The 22,172-nt window shown below is 43.2% G+C and overlaps 1 protein-coding gene across 1 annotated transcript in view; it reads right to left on the bottom strand.

Moving 5' to 3' along the window:
• Poc1b (POC1 centriolar protein B) overlaps positions 1–21,895 on the bottom strand; it is a 134,181-nt gene extending 112,286 nt beyond the window's left edge. Inside the window, exon 1 of the mRNA XM_055627775.1 lies at positions 21,602–21,895. The gene's annotated coding sequence lies outside the window, so the exon portion shown is untranslated. The remainder of the gene's footprint in view (positions 1–21,601) is intronic.
• Positions 21,896–22,172: the final 277 nt, after the last annotated feature.

Genomic DNA, 22,172 nt, shown 5'->3' with positions numbered 1-22,172 from the left:
TTTTGCATATCTCCAAATGGAATGCTTATGCTTCAGGTGCTCTTTCACTGACAACCGGTGGGCTAAACAGAAAGTAGGGGTAAGGGAAACAGAAAAGAATAGCATTTGCCAGGACCAGGAGAAAATGGGAAGGTGGGCATTGTTTAAAGGGCATAGGATTTCTTTCAGTCTGTGGAGATTAAACCATTCTGTAGGTGGATGGTGGAGCTTGTACAGTATAACTATGCTTTATGTTACCAGACTATAACCACAGCATTGATTGAAAATGATGTATGTCTTACCATAAAAGAGGAAAGGGGAGCCAGGTAGAGCCACACACCTTTGATCTCAGCACTCGGGAGGCAGAACCAGGGAGCTTTCTGAATTCAAGTCTAGTCTGTCCACAGAGTGAGTTCCAGAACAGCCAGGGCTACCAGAGAAACACTGTCTTGGAAAACAAACAAGCAAAGAAAAAAGGAAGGAAGCTGGAGAGATGGCTAAATGATTCAACTTAAATACTCTTACAGAGGACCTGGGTTCAGTTATCAACACTCCTGTGGTAGTTCGTAGCCATCTGTAACTCCATTCCAGGGATCCAATGTCTACTGCTCATATTTGTAGGCATCAGACATACACATGATACACAGAAATACATAAACAGTCACTGTATAAAATGAAATAAACCCAGCAAGGGTGCTGAAAGAACAGAGATGATTAAGGTATTATTCATTGGATGAACTTTATTACAGCAAAGTACAAAGGAATGAGATTCTGCCCTACTGGAACAGTGCTAGGAGGAGTGTAAAGAAAAGAGAGAAAGTAACAACAAAGGGACATATTTGTGCAAGTGCAATTAGAAATGAAGCTAGAGACATAATACTTGACTGCTGTCCTTGGTCCTGAACCAATAACACCTCCCTGCAAATGGTTCTCACCTATCCTGATAAATTGGCAACATTTTGTTTGCCAATTTTTTATATTCTATTTTTAAAACCCTCCATAAAGCTTATGGTTTTAATATATTTAAACCCATTTTACTAGAGACATTATAGCTTTTTAATATTTCAGAAACAATAGAGTCAGTATTTACTTAACCAAATCTGTTTTGGTTTTCTTACATATATTTATTCATGTGTGCATGTGTGTCTGTCTGTGTGCATGTGTGCGAAAGTCAACACAATTTGAGAGAATTAGTTCTTTCCCTTGTGGGTTCCAGGGATCAAACTCAGGTTATCAGGCTTGGCAGCAAGCGCCTTTAACCTCTCAACCATCTGGTTGTACCTACTTAAAGTTTGTGTGTGTGTGTGTGTGTGTGTGTGTGTGTGTGTGTGAGAGAGAGAGAGAGAGAGAGAGAGAGAGAGACGGAGAGAGAGATGGAGAGAGAGGGAGAGAGAGAGATGGAGAGAGATGCACAGAAATTTTAGCTTCAATAGGTTTCTACTTAAGGAATCGTCTCTCTTTTTCCACTTGAAAATCATGCTTAGTTTTCTTTTCAATCCTAATAAGACAGTGCATTTTTAAGTTGTTAGTGAGGCATCACTAGGACTTTCCAAATGACTATACAGAAGACATGGGGGAACGTGGAATGGGCTGACTGGGAGGTCTTTGTGAGGAGTCACTGCTCAAGGAGGCTTCTTGGAACAACCTGCGTACTTGGGTTATGTGCCCTAGGAAGCACTGGTCCTCTAATGCTTGTCTCCAGAGTCACTGCATGACTGACTTTGCTTTCATTCTTACACCTCTTCTATGTGCACTGCTTCATTCTCTCTGATTCTACACTTATATCTTAATTCAAAAGCTTGTGCCTTCTGGCTTTAAAAAAAAATTGGCGAATTATGGACTTTTCGTCGAAGAAGATACATAAGTGGCCAATTAGTGCAGGAGACAACTTCCATCTTATCTGTTAGTGAGATGGGAATCAAAACCACAATGAGATACTACACCATACCCACTAGAGGAGTATTGATCACAGAGAGTTGATAACGAGCTGGTGGGGATATAAAAAGGCTGATGATGAGTTCTGACAAGTTGCTTCTATGGGTGTGAAATGGTATAGTAACTGTATCTACGAATGGGATGTCTAAGTCCTGTGGAAATATGCTTAACTTTTGTGGAACAGCCATAAGTCCACAGACTCTATTTCTTGACTATGAAAGCATTAAAAGATTTAAAAATCTACATGGCATATAAGTAAGGACTCCCACTTCCACATTTCTGTTTGTGACAATCAAGCACAAATGTCCATCTGGAAACACACTTGTTCATAGCAAGCACTGGAAACAACTCATGTCTTTAAACTGGTCAGTAGTAAACAAAATGAGGTTCTTGCATATAGGGGGGTACTATCTGGGAAATTAAAAAACTGAAGTACTAGTTAATACTACAATGCGAGCGAAGCTTCAGAACATCATTTTAAGAAGCTGATGGCAATATATGATTCCACCCATATGAAATGTTCAGAATAGGGAACACCACAAAGACAAAAAGTGGATTGGTGGTTGTCCCAGATGAGAGAAGGAAGGGATAGGGAGACACTTTGTCATGGCTATTCTTGGTTGTCAACTTGACTACATCTAGAATTAACTACCTGCCCCCCCCCCCCAATGGAGCACACCTGTGAGAGATTTTTGCTTACTTTGAAATGGGAAGAGCTGCTTCTAATCTGGATTTTTGAAGTGGGAATACACACCTCTTTTGAGCTGGGAAAACTCACCTCTAATCTGAGCCACACCTTCTGCTGGAAGCCTAGATAAGGGCATGAAAGAAGGAAGCTTTTGCTCTTTGCCTGCTTGCTCTCATCTCATTAGCATTAGAGACTACTTCTTTGGGATCCCAGCATATACTGAAGATGAGCTGAAACATACAGCCTCATGAACTGAACAACTACTGAATTCTTGGAACTTCCATTCATAGGCAGCTATTGGTGGATTAGCTGGACCATAGTTTGTAAGTCATTCTGATAAATCCTCTTCCCCTCTATAAATTCTGTTACTCTAGAGACTCTGACCAATACACACATCTAATGAGAAGGGGTCTTCCTGCTGGGATGCTGAAAATGTTCTGAAATTCATAGAGATGGTTTGCTACCTTGGTGAATGTACTAGAAACTACTGATTCTAACACTTAAGGAAATAAAATATGACTTTCTTCAAAAGAAGCAAAAGTAATCACTTGTTTCTTTTTAGAGTGTATGTTTTAGGCCGCTTTTCAGATCTAGAATGTAATGACTTTGTTTTCAGCTCATAGTGTGATTGGAAAGAAATGGAACCTCTAAAACAATGGTTCTCAACCTGTGAGTCTCCATGCCTTAGGGGGTTGTTGAACAACTCTCACAGGCCATCAGAAAACACAGATATTTATATTATGATTAATACCAGTTTCAAAGTTATAGTTGAAAAATAGCAATGAAAATAATTTTATGGTTGGGGGTCACCACAACATGAGGAACTATATTAAAGAGTCATGGCATTGGGGAGGTTGAGAACCAGTGCTATAAGAGATAGGGTCTAGGGATTGCAGTCGTGGAGGGGGCCCTCATCTTTTTCTTTCTGTTCTGCTATCCATAAAGCTCTCCATATGTTCCTCACCATGGTGCTCTGCCACATTACAGCCCCAAATCAATAGAGCCAATTGATCATGCTTTGCGAAGTCCAAAACCACAAGCCAAATCAACCTCTGTTTATAAGTTATTTTCTTGTGTATTGTTACAGTAAGAAAAAGGCAATTAACTAATGGCCATTAAGCTTAGGGAACTACAGCTTAGTACCCAAAGAACATGCTAGATTCACTTGTAGGGCTGTATTAGTATTTTTTCTATCATTGTGACTACAATACCTGACAGAAACGACTCTATGGAAGAAAAGCTTATTTGGTTCCTGCTTTCAAAGCATTTTAAGACTATAGCTCCTTGGGCTTATGCAGTTGGGCAGGACATCACAGTAGCACGGGGCAAATGTTGGTATCACCATGGACCAAGAAGCAGAGAGTGAAGGTAGAAGTGGAGTTGGGTATAGCCTTCAAAGGCCCATCCCTGCTAGCCTACTTCCTCCAGCCAGAGGCCACCTCATAAAGATTTTATAGTCTCCCAGAAGAGTGACACCATCTGGGAAACGTACAAAATGAACGTGAAGGAGTGTGGAGGACATCTTAGATTCAGAACATGGCAAGAACCACCACCAGGATGTAAACCCATTATCTTAATCTGCTTTGGGCCTTGAATGTTGCCACGAAAACTCTCACTAAAATGTAATCCCTAGTGTGACATAAGAAGGTGGAATTTAAATCCCACTGCAGGCAGGAGTTAGCTCGCCTTTCCTTTCCTTTCTGGGAGACATCTGCTTAGACACTTACTTATTGCCTTCTGTCCTTGTTTTTAGTACAGTGCATCTAGTGTGGGTTATTATAATAGATTAAATTGTAAGTAAAGATGGCTTCTGAGGAGCCTGCTCCCACTTCAGGAAGGGAACCCATGTCATTCCAGTAGTTAGTGTTTAGCAGTTTTTTTTTTTTTCCTTTCATTTCCTGACATCCTAAGGTTTGCTTGAAAAAGCTATTTATTGATTGATTGTGTGTGCACATGTGCACATATGTATGGATACCAGTGTGTCACTCCACATATGTGGTTCGGAGTACAACCTCTGGGAGTTGGTTCTCTTCTTCTACCATTCCTCTTGGGTCCTGTGGCTCAAACTCGGGTCACTAGACTTTGCCTTTAGCTGCTGAGCCATCTCTCTGGTCCTGGGAAAACATTCTTACTGGAGGAAGGAGATGACCACTCTAACCCCTTGATTCACCCCGTTCTGTAAACATAGAGCCCTATAAGAAGAGGGAACAGAGGAAAGAGGAGTGCATGGTGTTTGATGGTCAAGGCCCTGGTGGTGAGGTAGGAAGCAGAGTGAAGACAGAGGTTCTCCTGCCAGGTCTTTACAGTGGTAGCATTTGGCACAGCCACGACTGCAGAGACTGCTGAGTTGCTGGAAATTACCCAACCTACCCGGATAATTTAAATCAATGGTTCTTAACTAGAAACCGGTTTCCCTACAGGGACTGTATTGCAATGTCTGGAAAAGTATACATTTACCACCACTGCATGGGTGCTACTGGCTTGGTGAATAGATATAACAGATGCTGTGAAACACATGGAAGGCACAGCCTAGCCAGCTCTCACTCCAAGATCTGTGCAGTTTCAGGTGTCAGTAGTGGTGAGTTTGAGATTTACATGACTGCACCTACCACAACCATGATGTTTGTGAAATATGCTAAAGTCAATTCACCATTGACTGATTTCCCAGTGCCCTGGGTTTTCTAGGTCTTAAAAATAGTTTCTTAAGTTGGCATGAGATGTGATTATGTGTGGCCTTTTCTCCTGAGATGCTGTTACCAAATCATGGTGCACATGTCACAGTGCCCACGGCATCTTGAACTCTTAAAACTCTCAATGGTACCTGCATCAAGGCTTACACAGCATCTTCCTTGAAGCTGCTTTGCATCTATTTCCTGTTATCAGATCAGAAATGTTTTGAAATACCGCCTGGGGATGTGAAGAGTAACCTATTGATATACTAGCTGATTTGTTTCATTGGCTACATAATTAATAATTGATTTTTTTTCTCCTCCCACTGCTTAGTAATGTTGCTGTTACATTTTGCACATGCTGATCTTTATGACTACTCAGAACAACAAAAAAGTACATTAGCTTTGATGAGCAAGCATTTCAGTTCATTCCTGTCAGAGACAGGTAACCAGAAGCCTAGGGAGGCTCATTGACTTGCCCATCTCTGTTCAGCCTGTCAGGGACAAACCAAGAGCCTGCAGGCTGGGCCCGCAATGACAAAGGTGCAGCCACACCCAAGCTGCACTCAGTAAGAGGTGGTTGCTTCTGACTCATCTTTTTGAATCACTGATGTTTCTTTTGGATGACAGTTTTTGCCCTCAGCCCATATTGGTATTTTCTTTTCACAAGTGGGCCACACAGTTTCATTAGGCACCAAACATTAGTAAGTGTGAGTGCATACAGGAAATCCATTTTAGTAGCCCATGTGAATAACAAATTAGAGAGAGTTTCCAGAGGCAATTTGGGTATCCTAACTCAATTGCAAGAACTATCTTGGATATAGTTATGCTGTTTCTACTCTACTAATAATGGAATTACCGCATAACAACCTCAGGTTTATTGTTTGTTTGTTTTGTTTTGTTTTTCCCTGAGACAAAGTATCTTCATGTAATAGCCCTGGCTTTCCTGGACTAACTGTGTAGACCAGACCGGCCTCAAACACACAGAGATCTGCCTGCCCCTGCCTCCCGAGTGCTGGGATGAAAGGCACACGGAACTATGACCTGAAGATATCTTTTTATATTTGCCAAATCCAGCAACTTTTGACTGGCTTGGAACCAAGAAGAGCTGGAAAGCACACCCTTATCTATAGGGGGCAGCTGCCGTTCACTGTCAGGAAATATTTTTAAGATACACAGCCACAGTGAAGAGATTATTGAAATTATCATGATAAGATGGGAAGCCAGAGCTTTGCTTAAACATCTCCTTCATAGTAAAAGGGGTTGAAGAATTTCTTTTTAAAGATGGGTTATAGGAGAAAATTTTCAATGAACACTATGCCCGTTGATTTTGATAGTATTTATGCAAGCTACAAAATAATATTCTTCTTTCCCACCCACATGTTGAGCACTTTGAGCCACACATATCATGGAGTCAGCTTTGGTAGTGATACTATAATAATAATGGACTTGGCTTTACTTACCACCTGATAAGCTTGCTAGTAAATTCTTGAGTTGAACTAAAAGTACCTCTTCTTCCTTAATTTAGTCCCTGACCACAGCAAGACAGAAGTCACCCTATAGGCAGGAGAGCAAACCAAGCATTTTGTCTCTGGAGACAGACAGAAACAGGTGCACCTGGTTGAGCTGAGTATACCTAGCTCCTTCTTCCAAACTCCCCAAATGGCTTTTCACAGGAGAGGATGAGGAAAGCAAAAGGTGAGAGGTCAGGTTAGTTCCTGGGAAGAAGTCCTTCCATGCAGAAATGAACTAAATAGAAGTGAGTTGCTTCCTTAATCAGTTGGACCTCATTCTTGTACCTTCAGGTTTGTTTTTTTCCACCTGACTTAGAGCCTGGCTTTCAGTGTTTATAGTTCAAGAGAGGGATTGATGAAATAGCCAAGTACATCAATATGCTGCCAGCACTTCAAGGACATCAACATCTGTTCAGGATCTGTCACTTCACTAGAGAATGCCACCAGCTGCAAGGCTCATTGGTGCATTAGGGACTCTTTCTGTCTCCTCCCCCTCCCCCCGTGTCTGCTGAGGTCTCAAGACAGTAGGTGGCCTGTTCTCCAGTTCTGAGGGAAAGGGATGAAACATCAAGTAGGGCTCCCAAGCAAGAAGCAGCAAACTGATTGCTGTTTGTGACTGGATGTTAGTGACTAGCCTTAATGTGATGATTACAATGGTCTGATGATGCATAAAGATGAATTTTTTTAAAAAAATTGTATGCGGTTTTATTATATGTTGTAGCCAGTGTATATGAAATAGTTAAATCTCGTGAAACAAAAATCCATGAAAATTCAGAGAGTTAGCTGTTAAGGACTGGCACATGTTATACAAAAGCTTTTTGTACAGACTTCAAACTTAGTTCTCAATATTTATTGGTTCTTGAAAACGATTGGAGAAACCTCAAGATTATGACTACAAAAAGGAGCAGAGTTTCTGGGGTCTGAAGGGATTTGTACTTGAAGACGCTGCAGTCAGCTGAGGGTCATGGTGAGCGTGCTGCAGACAGGACTGTTTCAAGTCTGCAAGCTGCCTGGGGAGACGTCATGTGGTTGAAAGCCTCAGGTGGCATTCCAGCCTCCAGCTAGAGCTGCTGAACTACCTTCTTCATGGCTGTGATGCTAGAAGAACCCAGCACAGTGCTGGGGACAGCAGTGACAACTAATCAGTCTGAGTGAGGGTCAGCAGGTTGCTGGATGGCAGGGGCTGAGGCTGAGATGAATATTTTAATTACAGAGAAAAACACTTTTAAAAAAGAGGTGACTGGAGGATATCTTACTATCAGCAAACACACAGAAGGCTTGAGGCTTCTCCGCTTCCCCATGTACTTCTCTAGGATTTCATAATGCTCTTTTAACTGAAGAAAATAATTCAGTAATTGAGTTTTTTTTTTTTTCTTCACATAGGATCTTTTGTATCCCAAGCTAGTCTTGAACTCCCTAAGCAGCCAAAATGACCCTGACACTCCAATTCTCCTACCTCAACATCTCAATTACTGGGATTAGAGGTTTGCAGTACTACACTGGTACAAGGCTTCGAACATTCTAGGCAAATAAACAGCCAAGTGAACTGCATCCTCGTTTGTTTTGGCAATTGCGTCCTATATATGTCTGCTTCATCGTTGTCGTGGTTAGGGGTTTGTTGCTGTGAAGAGACACTATGACCCCAGCAGCTCTTATAAAGGAAAATATTTAACTGGGGCTGGCTTACCATTTAGAGGTTTAGTCTATTATCATTGGGGTAGGAATGGCGGCATGCAGGCAGCCATGGTGCTGGAGAGGTTGGTGAAAGCTATACATCTGGATCGGCAGACAGCAGGAAGAGAAAGAGGGAGAAACACTAGGCCTGGCTTGACCAGTTTGAGACCTCAAAACCCACCCTCTAGTGACACACTTCCTCCAACAAGGACACACCTCCTAACAGTGCCACTACCTATGACCCTGTAGGGATCAGTTTTCATTCAAAGCACCACAATCATTAACCACAAATGATACATATTTACTTGGTTAAAAAACAGAAATACCACCCCAGACAGACCAGCTTGCAAGACAGTTGGGACATAGTTTGATCAAGGGTACAACTCTGCTTTCCGTGATGCTCCTAATTCTGCCCTTCCTCGTTTCCAGTTTCTTTCTCACACTAGCAGTCTTCTTAGTGACAAGACGGCTCACAGCGACAGGTGCAGCTTTGGAGGCAACGACATCACTTCCCACTACCATATAGCAAAAGTGCCAGGCAAAACACCTGTGAAGAAATCCCCGTGGCGAGGAAACTGTGTGTGGACTGGATTGGGTATTATTAATTCCCTTAGTCACAAAATGTAATTAAACTACCCAAGATCTTAGACACTAAAGAAAAGGAGAAAACAGCCAGATATGTGACAGCTACTTAACAGCATTGATATTGGCTCGATGTCAGTCACATAAGGAAAAATGTGTACCAAAGCTTAGGAGGGACTGGGTAGAAGGCGAAGCCTTTCAACCAAAGGCTTTAAGATGGAAAATGAATTGGGGCTAGGTAGGTGCCAGAGGGAGAACCAGGTTATGTGGGAGTTGAACAAGTAACACTAGGGCCTGGCTGTTGGGGGTTTTCTTGAGAGAATCCTGTGATATAAGCAACATGGTTACACTGGAGACTTCAGCAATTGCCTTATTGAGCAGATGGTGCTGGAAAGGTAAGAGAGATAAGATGTAGGTCAAAGGATTTGGATACAGTAGAACCCTGCAAGAACCAGAAAACAAAACATACCCAGACTGGCTAGTGAGGAGAGCTTCATCCAAGGGCTATTTTCAAGAAAAGGTGAAATCAGGAATAAGGGACGCAGAGCTGAGACAGAATTTACACTTTGGGGCTATCCTCACCAATAAGTCATTCCTGTACGCAGGGAGCCAGCACCAAAGAGCCAGGCATGGTAGAACATGTGGGTTTGCACGAGAGCAGCTGTGGGGTTTGATAGAGGAACACTGCCTATCCTTATCAGCCTGCCTCAGAGGAGTTGAGAGAAATAATACTCCCAAAAGATTCCTCTCGTCAATATGGGTGACTTTTACTGGTTAAGATCATACTAAGAGGTGGGGAGAAAGGAATGTCACCAATGAAATCTTCGAAGGTCATCATCCCAGACAAAACATCTAGAGCAACACAGAAAGAGCCAGAAATAGATCTTGAAGGACGAACAGAATACAGCATAAGAGGAGGGACGAACAGTGGAGAAACAAACAGAATAACACATCTTGGAGCAATAACGTAGCAGATGTTTGGAGCACTACTGTCCCCTAGAGGGCGCTCCCAGACTTCACTCCTTTAGGAGGCGAACCCGGATTGCCATGGACTCAAAGAAGGAGCCTTTGCCTAAGCATTGGAGCCAGGGGCAGTAAAGGGATTGGGTTTGGGATAGAGATATTCCCCTTTGCACTTAGGTTCACCGCACTGGAACTGATGTATAATAGACAAAGCCAACACTAAGTGTCTGGTGTGTGCTAAGTTCCTGACTTCCACCAAACACAAGTCGTTGAGGTAGGTACAAAATTGAATTACAGAGACGAGAACCTGCATGCACACCACTCACGTATGGCTGCTCCCTGTAATGTTTTGTTCCCATGCTACTGGGTTAGTTGCGTTAAAGGTTTCCTCTTCTTAAAAGGCTAAATAAAGTCAGTGCAGGGTCTATAGAAAATACACATCATCATCATCATCATCATCGCACAGAGAACCCAGAACACTGCTTGTTGGCAGATTGTTCATGTTGCAGAGGTGTGGGCTGCATTTATTTTGATGCTGCCAATCTTTGGAGCTTTTACAGTAGGTAGGGAGACAAAGCGCGGAAATCAGGGGCTTAGCCAAGGAAAAGGGAACCCAAAAGGATCTTCACCAATATGTCAGCAAAGTGACAAGGCAGTAGGGGCCACCGAGGTTCTGGAAGCTTCACTTGGTCCAATTCCATTTTCAAGTTTGAGGCCAATGCTCCTATTCAAGAGTGACAGAGTTTCTCACTGGGTGTTTTAGTACCAAACGACTGAATCGTGGAAAATCCCTTAACCTTGGTGCCTATGAACAAATTTCATAAGGTTTTTTTTCTCACTGATAATAAAAAATAATGAGATAAATAAAGGGCATTGTTTTTTTATTAATTACACTTTATTCACTTTGTATCCCCCCTGTAGCTCCCTCCTCCCTCCCCTTCCAATCCCTTCTTTCCTCCCCCTTCTCCACACATGCCCCTCCCCAAGTCTATAAATAGGAGAGGTCTTCTTTTCCTTCCTTCTGATCCCAGTCTATCAAGTCTCATCAGGAGTGGCTGCATTGTCATCTTCTGTGGCCTGGTAAAGCTGCTCCCCCCTCAGGGGGAGATGATCAAAGAGCAGGCCAATCAATTCATGTCAGAGGCAGTTCCTGTTCCCATTACTATGGAACCCACTTGGACACTGAACTGCCATGGGCTACATCTGTGCAGGGGTTCTAGGTTATCTCCATGCATGGTACTTGGTTGGAGTAGCAGTCTCAGGAAAGGCCCCTCTGCTCAGAATTTTTTTTTTTTCTCCTTGTGGAGCTCTTGTCCTCTCCAGATCTTACTATTTCCCACTTCTTTCATAAGATTCTGTGCACTCTGAAGGGCATTGTTTTTGTCTTGACCAGTTTCAAAAGGTGAAAATGCATCTTACTTGGGCCTGTTATATTCTTCAGACTTCCCCCTATTTCATAATAGCCGACCCCTGCCCTTTTCTCAACTGTTTTACCTGCTGATCTCATGAAGTATTAGAAAGAAACAGAAGGAACACTCAAAGTGCTTAGCTGAAAAGTATTCCATAGGGGGACAACTTAGAGAGATGTGGGCATGGTTAGCCTGGAAGCAACACTTGCTCAGGCCTCAGGTGGGGATGAGTCCACTGAATGTTTGCCGCAGGGGCTCTGGGAGGCAATGCTACTACTAGTTTAGCAAAAGCTAGAGTCATACAAGAGAGGTCTCACTGACTGGCAGCTGGAATACCTCCTGGACAAGTAACAAGGCAGGGATGACAGGAGGAGAGCATCATAATACCTGGCTGTGTTCTCCTCTGCTCTCTGGCCTCTTGCCAGGGTCTCCTTGCAGAGAATGAGAAAAAGCAAATGGAACAGCAGGCCTAATGGAGGTCAGTGTCCCAGGCCACAGAGCGTGACAGGAAAATGCAGAGAGCACGTCTAAGAATAACAGTCCCAGGCCACCCTGTTGTCACCCGAGCTTCCATTCTGGTCTCTCATTTAGCTTCAGAAACACAAGTCCCAAATACAAGGCAAACAGCTTCATCATCTCCCATCCCTGATGGAGATGGAGGCTAGTCAGATTCTTTTCTGGAACCTGAACTGCATGGTCAGTCATTAGGAGGACATTAGGCAGCAAGGGAGGGGAGGAAACAACTGGAATGAAAGAACCCACCCCAGGCCCTCACCTGGGCAGGTCTAATCTGATAGCCATGGATTCGCTGTTCCCCTTCTCACCCTCAGCTGCTGGATGTACCTCACAGCGTACAGGCATCCCTGTTCCTGCCATTCCTTGCTCACAGTGAACATTGGGCATGCAGTGTGATGAGTCCACATATGGCCAATCCTATTTTGTAGCAACAATTCCACTGTCTCCCTGATAAGAAAAATCAAGCACACTGGCCTATTCAGATGTGCCATTGTTTGCCCTTGATCGAGGGTATGAACAGCCTGAAAGTTTCCTGGTGGTTCCTGGTGGAGAGTCTTCATATGGTACAGGACCCCAGCCCTGCAAGGTGAGTGTTCCAAGCATACAATAGTCTTCAAGTGAAACATTAAGTGTCATGGTGAGAGAAACTACTCCCACACCCAAGGCTGGCTTTCCAGGGTACATACCGACCACCGATCCGACCACTTCAGAAAACAGCCTCTACTCCACAAGATGCCATCTCTCAGCAGGCGTCTCGAGAGCGTTCACTATGCCACTCTGTCATCTACTTCAACATGACGGTAGAGCAATAAACTTTTATGACATAAGCCTTATTCCCACACTTTAATTGTGAATGAGCTCCTGCACTAACATTGGTGCAGGTGATGCCATGGTAGGTGGTGACGCCGGCAGAAGTGTGGAAAGGAAAGGGAAGCTGCCCTTCGAAAAGTACAATTCCCTCAGATTACTGTCCCTTCCATAATGAGGCAATCTAATATACTCAGCCTCCATGATGGCTGCCCCCAGGAAATGGTACCAAATGAGGTGAGAGGAACTCCAAGCTTTTTTGTCTTGTTTTGATTCCCACGACCCCTTTCTTCATAGGCATAAACATGGCTAATGTATCAGACTCTTCAGACTACTGTAACAAAATGCCACAGACTACGTGGCTTATAGATACAGAGATATAGTTTTCACAGTTCAAGGGGACAGGAAATCCGGAGCTTAATAAGATGCTATATTTCCTGGCTCACAGATAATACCTCCTGTCACCTGATAGAAGGGCCTCTGTTGTCATACTACTAACTCTGTGAGAGCAAAGCCTTCAGGAATTAATCATTTCCCAAGAGCTCTACCTATAATGCCACCACACTAAGTTTCAACATAAGAGTATTGAGTCCAGAACTGTAAACATATAAGCGTCAACATTACATATTCAGAATATGGAAGCCAGGAAACAAGAGACTGTCATGGTCGTCCATCTCCTCCTTTAGGCTTTTGTAAGTATGTTCTCTGGGAGACCAGAATGGAACCCAATAGTTTCTTACAACGGTATCATACAATCACTTTCAGGTGACCCTGACAGCAGTCTTCCAAGCCTTGGATAAATCGACCAACTCATTAGACACTCTCTATAAATATTCCTATCTCAGGAAACCACGAGTTATCTCTTATTTTGCGTAACTCCCCATATGTACTTCCCTAAATGATGAGATTTCCCTCTGGAAATCTCAGGACCAACTTCAGGACCAACCCAGAGATACCTTCTGAAATGAGGTAGTGTCGCCTTCTTCCTCATCAATCGATCATAGGAAATTCCCCATGACATCAGAGTCATAGTTGGAGGGAAAGTTGGGAAGCAGCAAGGAGCCTGAGTCATCTGCTTATGCAGAGAAGGGCTGAAAATAGAGCTGGAAAGGTGAGAGGAGGCGGAAGAGCAGCTCACCCACACGTGTGTGGTTCCTTACCCTTACGTTAAACCAAAATGACTCCTTAGCAAGCCTTTTAGCTGTGAGAAAAATCCCAACAAACACAACAGCTTCCACGTCACATGCCAACAAGGCAATGAGAGTTTATCTTAGCCTATTTGACCTATTTCAGATATATAATATATCTTACAGTGTTTGTTAAATAAACCAGAGGTCTGAAATCTGGGCCTAACCGATTTTTGCTAGGAAGTGTTTAACATTTGTGGTTGTGTGTGTGTGTGTGTGTGTGTGTGTGTGTGTGTGTGGCTACATGCACATGCAGGTGGACATGCATGTAAGGTCAACAGTGGGTATCGTTCTTGGAAGCCAGCTGCCTTGTATTTTGGGACAGGATCTATCACAAAGCCTAGAGCTTACCCAGTAGGGTAGGCCAGCTATCTAGCAAGAGACTTCCTGTCTTTGGCCCTCCCCAACTCCACTCTGTACCACCGGCCTGGGATCACAACCACACACCAGCATGCCCCTGTTTTTATGTGGGTGCTTGGACCAGAACTCGGCTCCTCATGCCTGTGTAGAAAGCATTCTACTAACCAACCCATCTTCCAGCCCCCCTCCCCACCAGGAAGCCTGCTTTTCACTGTGAGCTTTTGATAAATTTCTTTGTCTTAATATTTTTCCCCCTCTCGGTTGATTCATCAGTCTCTGCAAGGCCCCCAGATTTTTTTTGGCTCTGTTGGTCTCCTTGTGGAACTCTTGTCCTCTCCAGGTCTTTCTATCACCCCTTTATTCCATAAGATTCCCTGTATTCTGGCCAAAGTTTGGCTATGAGTCTCAGCATTATCTTTGATACACTGCTGGGTAGAGTCTTTCAGAGGCCCCTTGTGGAAGGCTCCTGTCCTGTTCCCTATATTCTACTCCTGATGTCTATCCTGTTTGCCCATCTTAGTGAGGATTGAGCCTCTTCCCTAGGGTCCTCCTTGTTGTTTAGCTTCTTTAGGACTGTAGATTTCCTTATGTTTATCCTATGTTATATTTCTAATATCCACCTATAAATGAGTATATATCATGTGTCTTAAATGCTTCTGGGATACCTCACTCAGGATGATCTTTTGTAGTTCCAGCCATTTGCCTGCAAATTTCATTATTTCCTTGTTTTTAATGCATGGAGAGGACCTAGAGCCCTGCTCAGATGTAGCCCAAGGCCTGCTAGGGTTCCATAGTAAGGGCAACAGGGGCTATCTTTGACAGGGACTCAGTGGCCAGCTCTTTGATCACCTCCTCCTGGCAAGGTGGCCTAACTAGGCTACAGACAAAGAGGATACAGCCAGCCCTGATGAAACCTGATAGACTAGGTTCAGATAGTAGGGGAGGAGGACCTCCCCCATCAGTGGACTAGAGGAGGAGCATGGGAGGAAAGAGAGAGGGAGGGTGGGGCTGGGAAGTGATGAGGGAGGGGGCTACAGCCAGGATACAAAGTGAATAAATTGTAATTAATAATAACAATAAAGAAAAAATTAAAAATTTCAGAGGGGCTGGAGAGATGGCTCAGTGGTTAAGAGCACTTTCTGCTCTTCAAGAGGACCTGAGTTTGGTTCTCAGCACCCATAGCAGGCCTCTCATACCCACCCATGAGCCAGTTCCGGAGGATCCAATGTCCTCATCCATCCTCTTCAGACATGCGCGCGCACACACACACACACACACACACACACACACACACACACACACACATTAGTCTTTTAAAAAAAATACAAGTTCTTTGGGGCTGGAGAGATAGCTTACCAGTTAAGAACATTTGCTGTTCTTGCAGAAGACCCAAGTTTAGTTCACAGCACCCAAACAGTGGCTCGCAAGTAGTAACCCCATCAGTTCAAGAAGATAAAATATCCTTGGTTCTCTTCCCTTTACATACTCTCTTCTTTGTCCTACTTTATCAGACTTTTTCTAAGTCAAATAAAAATAACCTCTGTTCCTATTGATGTGAAGTTTGCATATATATCCACATACTGATCCTGATCTCTAAGCTCATTAATTCTAACCTAACTGCCTCCTTGTTGTCCTCTTCAAAAAGCTGACAGACATCTCAAACTCGGTGGATCCAAACCTCAGTTTCTAGTCTTCCTTTGTAGTCTTCTAGTATCTGCAAACACTGGACATATGTGGTACAAATGTAGACACTCAGGCAGCACACACACATATATAAGAAATATTTATATATAATATATATAAACCATGAAGATAAAATTTTAAAACAAAACTTTTGTTCTTTTATTTCTTAGTAAGATGGGAAAGTTCACACTTTTTATAAGGCTGGCTTCATGCAAACATTAATGAAACCATTCGATACCTAATAGGAATACAAGAAAATGTGCCTCATTTGTGAAACTAGAGGTCAGGAAATGAAGCAAGAGGAGGCACCAGGAGTTAGCAATATATTTTTCCCCCTGAGAAGTTACAGGAGTGACTTTATTTTTGTGAAATTACAACAAGTTGTGTATTTGCAATATATATATATATATATATATATATTCCATAGGACAAAATGAGGTGTATTCTAGTAAGATGATCTTCCTTTAAATGCTTCCATGAAATAGGAATTGGATGAGAAAAGTCCATGGAATACTGCACAATGTAGTGCATTCTTTCAGCTGAATTGCCAGTCTGCCAGAGCTATTTATTGAATGGCTAGAACACAAGGAATTGCTTTAAACACTGTCTAACTATACAGCAGGAGGATGATTATAGAAACAACCAACCCATTCACAGAACAATTATTCACCAAGTACCTACTGCATGGCAGACAGTCATCTAGACACTTGAGATTCTGTGAGTGAGCAATTCAGACAGAACTCCTCATCCTGTGGACCCCATCCCTTGAGACTGTCAATTAACAGCAATCAACAAACAAATCACAAGGTATGTTCGAAGAGAATAAGGGCTACTCAAGAAAATTAAGCAGCTAACAGAGATGCAGGGTATTTGGTGAGGGGAAGATTGCAGTTTTGAATAGGATGTTTAGGTAGGTGTGACCTGGAAAGTGGTCCTTAAACAAAGATAAGATGGAGAATAAATCAACCACGTGCATAGCCAGGGAAGGAGAAATGGGAAGGCAGGAGACAGCTTAAGGCAAATGGGCCAGTATAGTTGGTGTAAGTCAATACTGAGAGTGGAACTGATATGAGGCCAGACACTCAATAGAGGGGAAGACAGTTGGAGACTGTTACAGGATTTCTTTATTATTATTATTATTTTTTTTATTTTCAACTGGGACAGTTTTGTGGTCTGGATGTGAAATGTCCCCCCATGGACTCAGATGTTTGGACACTTGCTCTCCAGTTGGTGGCGCTGTTTCAGCAGTGATGGGACCTTTAGGAGCTGGAGCTTTGTTGAAGGAAGTGGGTCACTAGTGTGGGGCATTGAAGTCTTACAGTGTGGCCTCACTTCCTGTCCACTCTCTGCTTCCTGACCGCTGAGTCACTGTGACCACTTGTTTCTGCTGCCATCCCTGCCGTGCTAGGATACAGTGCAACTCTTCTTAAACTATAAACCGAAATAAATCCTCCTTTTTTTAAAGTAGCTTTTTGTCAGGCATTTGGTCAAAGCAATAAGAAAAATAACCAATATAGGCACCATGGCAGGAATCTGAGCAAAGGATAAGCATTCAAGGCATGTGGCAGAATTTTTGTAAACAGACTGCAGAAGACAGTTCAGATAAGAGGCTATTTTTATTCTTTTTCAAGATCTAAAATTTATTCTATGTTTATGGGTATTTTGCCTGAATGTATGTATGTATACCATGTTTGTGCCTGTTGCCCACAGAGGCTAGAAAAGACCATCAGATCCCTTGGCACTGTTGCTACAGATGGTTATGAGCCATCTTGTGGGTGCTGAGAATTTTAACCAGTTCCTTTGCAAGAGCAGCAAGTACCCTTAACTGGTGAACCATCTCTCCAACCCTAAGGAGGCTGTCTTTATAATTCGTGTAAGAAAGGCGGTGGTGGAGAGCAGACTGGTGCCAGGAAATGTACCAACAATAAAGTGAGGAAATCTTTACGACTGAGCCAGTGATATTTGCTGAGGGGTCACATATGAGCTATCTTAGGTTGGTGTTCTATAGCTGCACAGAGAACCATGAACAAGGCAGCTTTTACAAAGGAAAGCATTTAACAGGGGTTAACTTACAGTTCAGCGGTTTAGTTCATTATCAGCATTGTAGGAATCATGGCAGGATACAGGCAGATATGGTGCTGGAGAGGTAGCCGAGAATTCTACTTCAAGTTCTGCAAGCAGCAGCGAGAGAGAGAGAGAAAGAGAGAGAGAGAGAGAGAGAGAGAGAGAGAGAGAGAATGAGGGAGAGAGAAGAAGAGAGAGGGAAAGAGGAGGACGGAGTGCCACTGGGCCTGGCTTGGGCTTCTGAAACCTCAAAGTCAACCCCCAGTGACACATTTCTTCTAACAAGACCTACTTCAACCACACCACACCTCCTAATAGTGCCACTCCCTGGTGACCAAGCATTCAAATCTGTGTGCCTATGGGCGCCATTTCTATTCAAATGACCACATAAGATTTGTAGAAAGAGAGAGGAAGAGTACATGATTTCCAGATTCGGATCCTGAACAGGTGAAGCCATCATTGACCAGATGAGGAAGACTAGAAACTGAGGTTTGGATCCACTGAGTTTGAGATGTCTGTCAGCTTTTTGAAGAGGACAACAAGGAGGCAGTTAGGTTAGAATTAATGAGTTTAGAGATCAGGATCAGTATGTGGATATATATGCAAACTTCACATCAATAGGAACAGAGGTTATTTTTATTTGGCTTAGAAGAAGTCAGATAAGTAGAACAAAGAAGAGAGTATGTAAAGGGAAGAGAACCAAGATTAAGGTCTATTGTACTTTAAGAAGAGGCCCCAGCCAAGTGAGATGGCACACGCCTTTAACCCCAGCATCCTGGAGGCAGGTGGATCTCTGACTTGGAGGCCATCCTAGTCTACAGAGTGAGTTCCAGGTCATCCAGGACTACACAGAAAGATCTTGTCTCGAAAAATAAAATAACAGCAGAAAGAGTACCCAATGCATCACAAAGGCAGGTCAGCCAGTTCTGTCCTAGTGTATTCCAGGACGGTGACAAGAGCAGTTGATTCAACACCATAATAACAATAACACCATAGTAATAATTTTCTCCTAGGAACATAAGTCCAAGGACATTTTTCCAGGTTCCATGCCAGGCCACAATTATGAGTAATTGTACAGTACCTGTCCTTTCCTAATTATTGCAAATTGTTGAGTGAATTGTTTTCAGGCTTCTGGGGGCAAGCCAAATCTCTTATCATTTGAGTCCTTAGTAGAGGTTCTTGGCACTTGAAATATACCTAACAGGCTTTCCTTCCTTCTGGATACTCGAAGAATACTGGGGCAGAATTCTTCGGGATAGCTTCCTTTTTGAGTTGGAACTGGAACCCAGCAATCTACACATACTGTGCATGTCCCTTCTTCCTCATCAACTCCATCCGGATTAACTCTTTTTGGTTGTTAAGGATTTATCTTTCTGTTTTCTATGGTCTCACACTTTGAGGAGCCCACTGCCTCTTTTAGGTGTCATGGTGTAATGGAAGCTGGTCTCAAACTCAAGGTCCTCTTGTCTCATCTTGCCAACTGCTGGAATTAAATGCATGAGCCACCATGCCTGATTCACTGTATTTTACTAACGCCTCCACTTAAAGATCACCATCTCATCCCAAACCACTCCGCTCCATTTATCATCTTTGGTTTGTGCCTCACTGCTCCTATCACTGCATTATGTCTTTCTGTCAGGCTGTTTACTCTTTGCCTCTTCCACTCAAATGTAGTCTCCCCGAGGTGGGGAGTTCTCTTGTTCTTTCTCTATTCCCAGTATATAAATGTGGAAAAATACCTTGACCAAAACAGGCAGTCCAATGCATTCTGGACATGAATGAATTAGCATTCTCAGGTCTGGTAAAAGATACCATGTGATTAAGTCATTAAAATAGATGAGGTTGGTGCTCAGGGTGAGAACAAGAGCAGATAATGTTTGAATGCTAGGATGCCTGCACTCTGGTGGGCTGTTAAGCTGACCGGAGTACAGGTCCCAGAGTTCAAACTTCCGGGTCCCGCCAGGCTCTGAAGAGGAGGGACTTTGAACCTTGGGCAAGCATCACCTTCATGCTGGGTGATTTCTCTGGGTTTTCAGTGAGGGTCAGCTCCAGGCGAAAGTGCTGGTTTCACAGTAAATGTGGCTTCTCATGTGGGATTAATATTTTATTTCGTCCTAAAAATTGTACCCACCAATGCTCTCCTTAGCACATAGCCCCTGAAGAGTGGGAGAAATTGTGTTTCTCACCTCAGTGGAAATAGGTCAGGAGTCCTTTAAAAAGACACTTAAAGGAAAGGACTTGTGAAAACGAGATTCTCAAAAGAGTCTCTATGTGAGGCCTTGAATTATTATTTTTTAAATCGAACTTTGAAAATTTCCCCAAGCACATCCCTTCTTCCCACCCTCCCCCACCCACTGCCAAATTAATACATTCAGACTGAAGCCTGCTAACACAGTAGCCCATTGTGTAGAGGTCAGGCTCAACGGTGACCTAACCCTGTGAACACAAAAGTGCAAGAACCCACATGAGGTGTGGCTCAAAGGCAGGGATGTCAAGGACGGCCGTAAACACACAGCAAAACCCACAAAAATAAGCAAGAAAGGAAGCCTTGAGAGTGTCCTATCTTGCTCCTCTTTAGGAGTTAAAAAGATTCTATTTCTGTCTCAAGCGTAGGCTTAGGCAAACTCAAGTCTTGCTCTTTGTGGCGGGCTGTGAGCAGGGTAAATGGAAACGGGAAATTCCTCCAACCCTATCTTGGAGATGGGACAAAATCTCCCAGCGAGCAAACTGTGTTTCTCCCTTTCCCGAGTCAGTGTTAGCTCGCCCAGTCAAACTTTCTTTAGTCTTTTACTGATTCCACAACTTATTTTAATTTCTGACTTTCACTTCCTACTTCCTTTCCCACAGATGGTACTGGGTGAAACAGAGCCCTGTAAAAGTAAAGCTCAAAAAACTTTCTCTTCTTTTTTGGCTTTAAAATGTCTCATATGGTTACAGGAGAGTCCCACCTTCTCTGCCCACGCATATATTTTTCCTCTTCTTAGCAGTAATAAGTCTAAACTTTCATTTAAAGAGGAAACCTAGGCTAAAGAACTGCATCTCCTTTTTGCTCTTAGAGGACTTTCTTTTTCATGGTAGGGTAGACTCTAGTGTATTGGATATGCACACGAACTCCCCGCTTTCTTCCACTGAGGAAAGCACTAGCACTGGGCAGAAATGTGTGGGACACTTGACTCTGAAATGTTGGTAACAAGCAGGGCATGGTGGCACATTCTTGAAATCCCATAACTGTGGAGACTAAGTCAGGGGCATGGCCAGTTTGAGTCTAATCTTGGTTACATACTGAGTTCTGGGCCAGTCTCAGATATATAACAAGATTGTGCCTTAAAAATAATAAGAAGAATAGAAAGAATAAGTAAATAATAGCAGGAAGGTAGAAAAGAAAACCAAAATGATGAATTTAATACCTCTCCCGTTTAGCATTCCCTGGAATGAACTGAACGGTACATGGAGCCAGAACTGAACACGGAGAAATAAGCAGGGCTCAGGAGGTCCAGGTCCAGCCCAAAGTACAGGAGAGTGAACTCCCAGTACTCAGAGTGGCCAGGGGGGCCAGTACATTGTTTCTTACCTTTAATTTACTTTGCTTTCCCAAGAAGTTCTACCCCGGTGGCTGCTCTAGGAGCCAAGGCTCTGCGAGAGGCATCCTTGTCTGCTGGAGTGGCTGTGGGAGCAAAAGAATTCAGACTCCCACTTCTTTTCTCACTTTGTGTTCTCGTACCAATTGGCATAAGATGTGGGGATAATTGCAGGAAATGCAAAACAAGACAAATCTAGCAAACCGCAGCTTCTCAACCAGGAGCCCAAAGAGAGGACCCCTGGGAAACCAGGAGGCGCCAAACAAATGAGACACCGGGAGTTTGGATCGCTGCTCCTGAAAATTGTTCATGAACTTGTGATCTCACCCTTGATTTGATGTTAAATCACATGGACATTGATTGCTGAGCAGCAGGACCATGACCTGGACCCTGGACAGCCAGGATCATTGACTGTACATTGGCTAAAGATAGAACTGAATAGGGTTCAGCAGATTTTGAAACTTAGGTTGACATTGGAATCATAATCAGAGTTGGCTGGTTGGAACGCGTAAATTCAACATCAATTGCTTGTTAAAACAAAGCTGTCAATATACATTGCAGGGT

Source organism: Psammomys obesus, unplaced genomic scaffold, assembly GCF_907164565.1.
Source record: "Psammomys obesus unplaced genomic scaffold, mPsaObe1.curated_primary_1811, whole genome shotgun sequence".
NCBI classification, from domain to species: Eukaryota; Metazoa; Chordata; class Mammalia; order Rodentia; family Muridae; genus Psammomys; species Psammomys obesus.
This window is presented reverse-complemented; position numbering and strand designations above follow the sequence as displayed.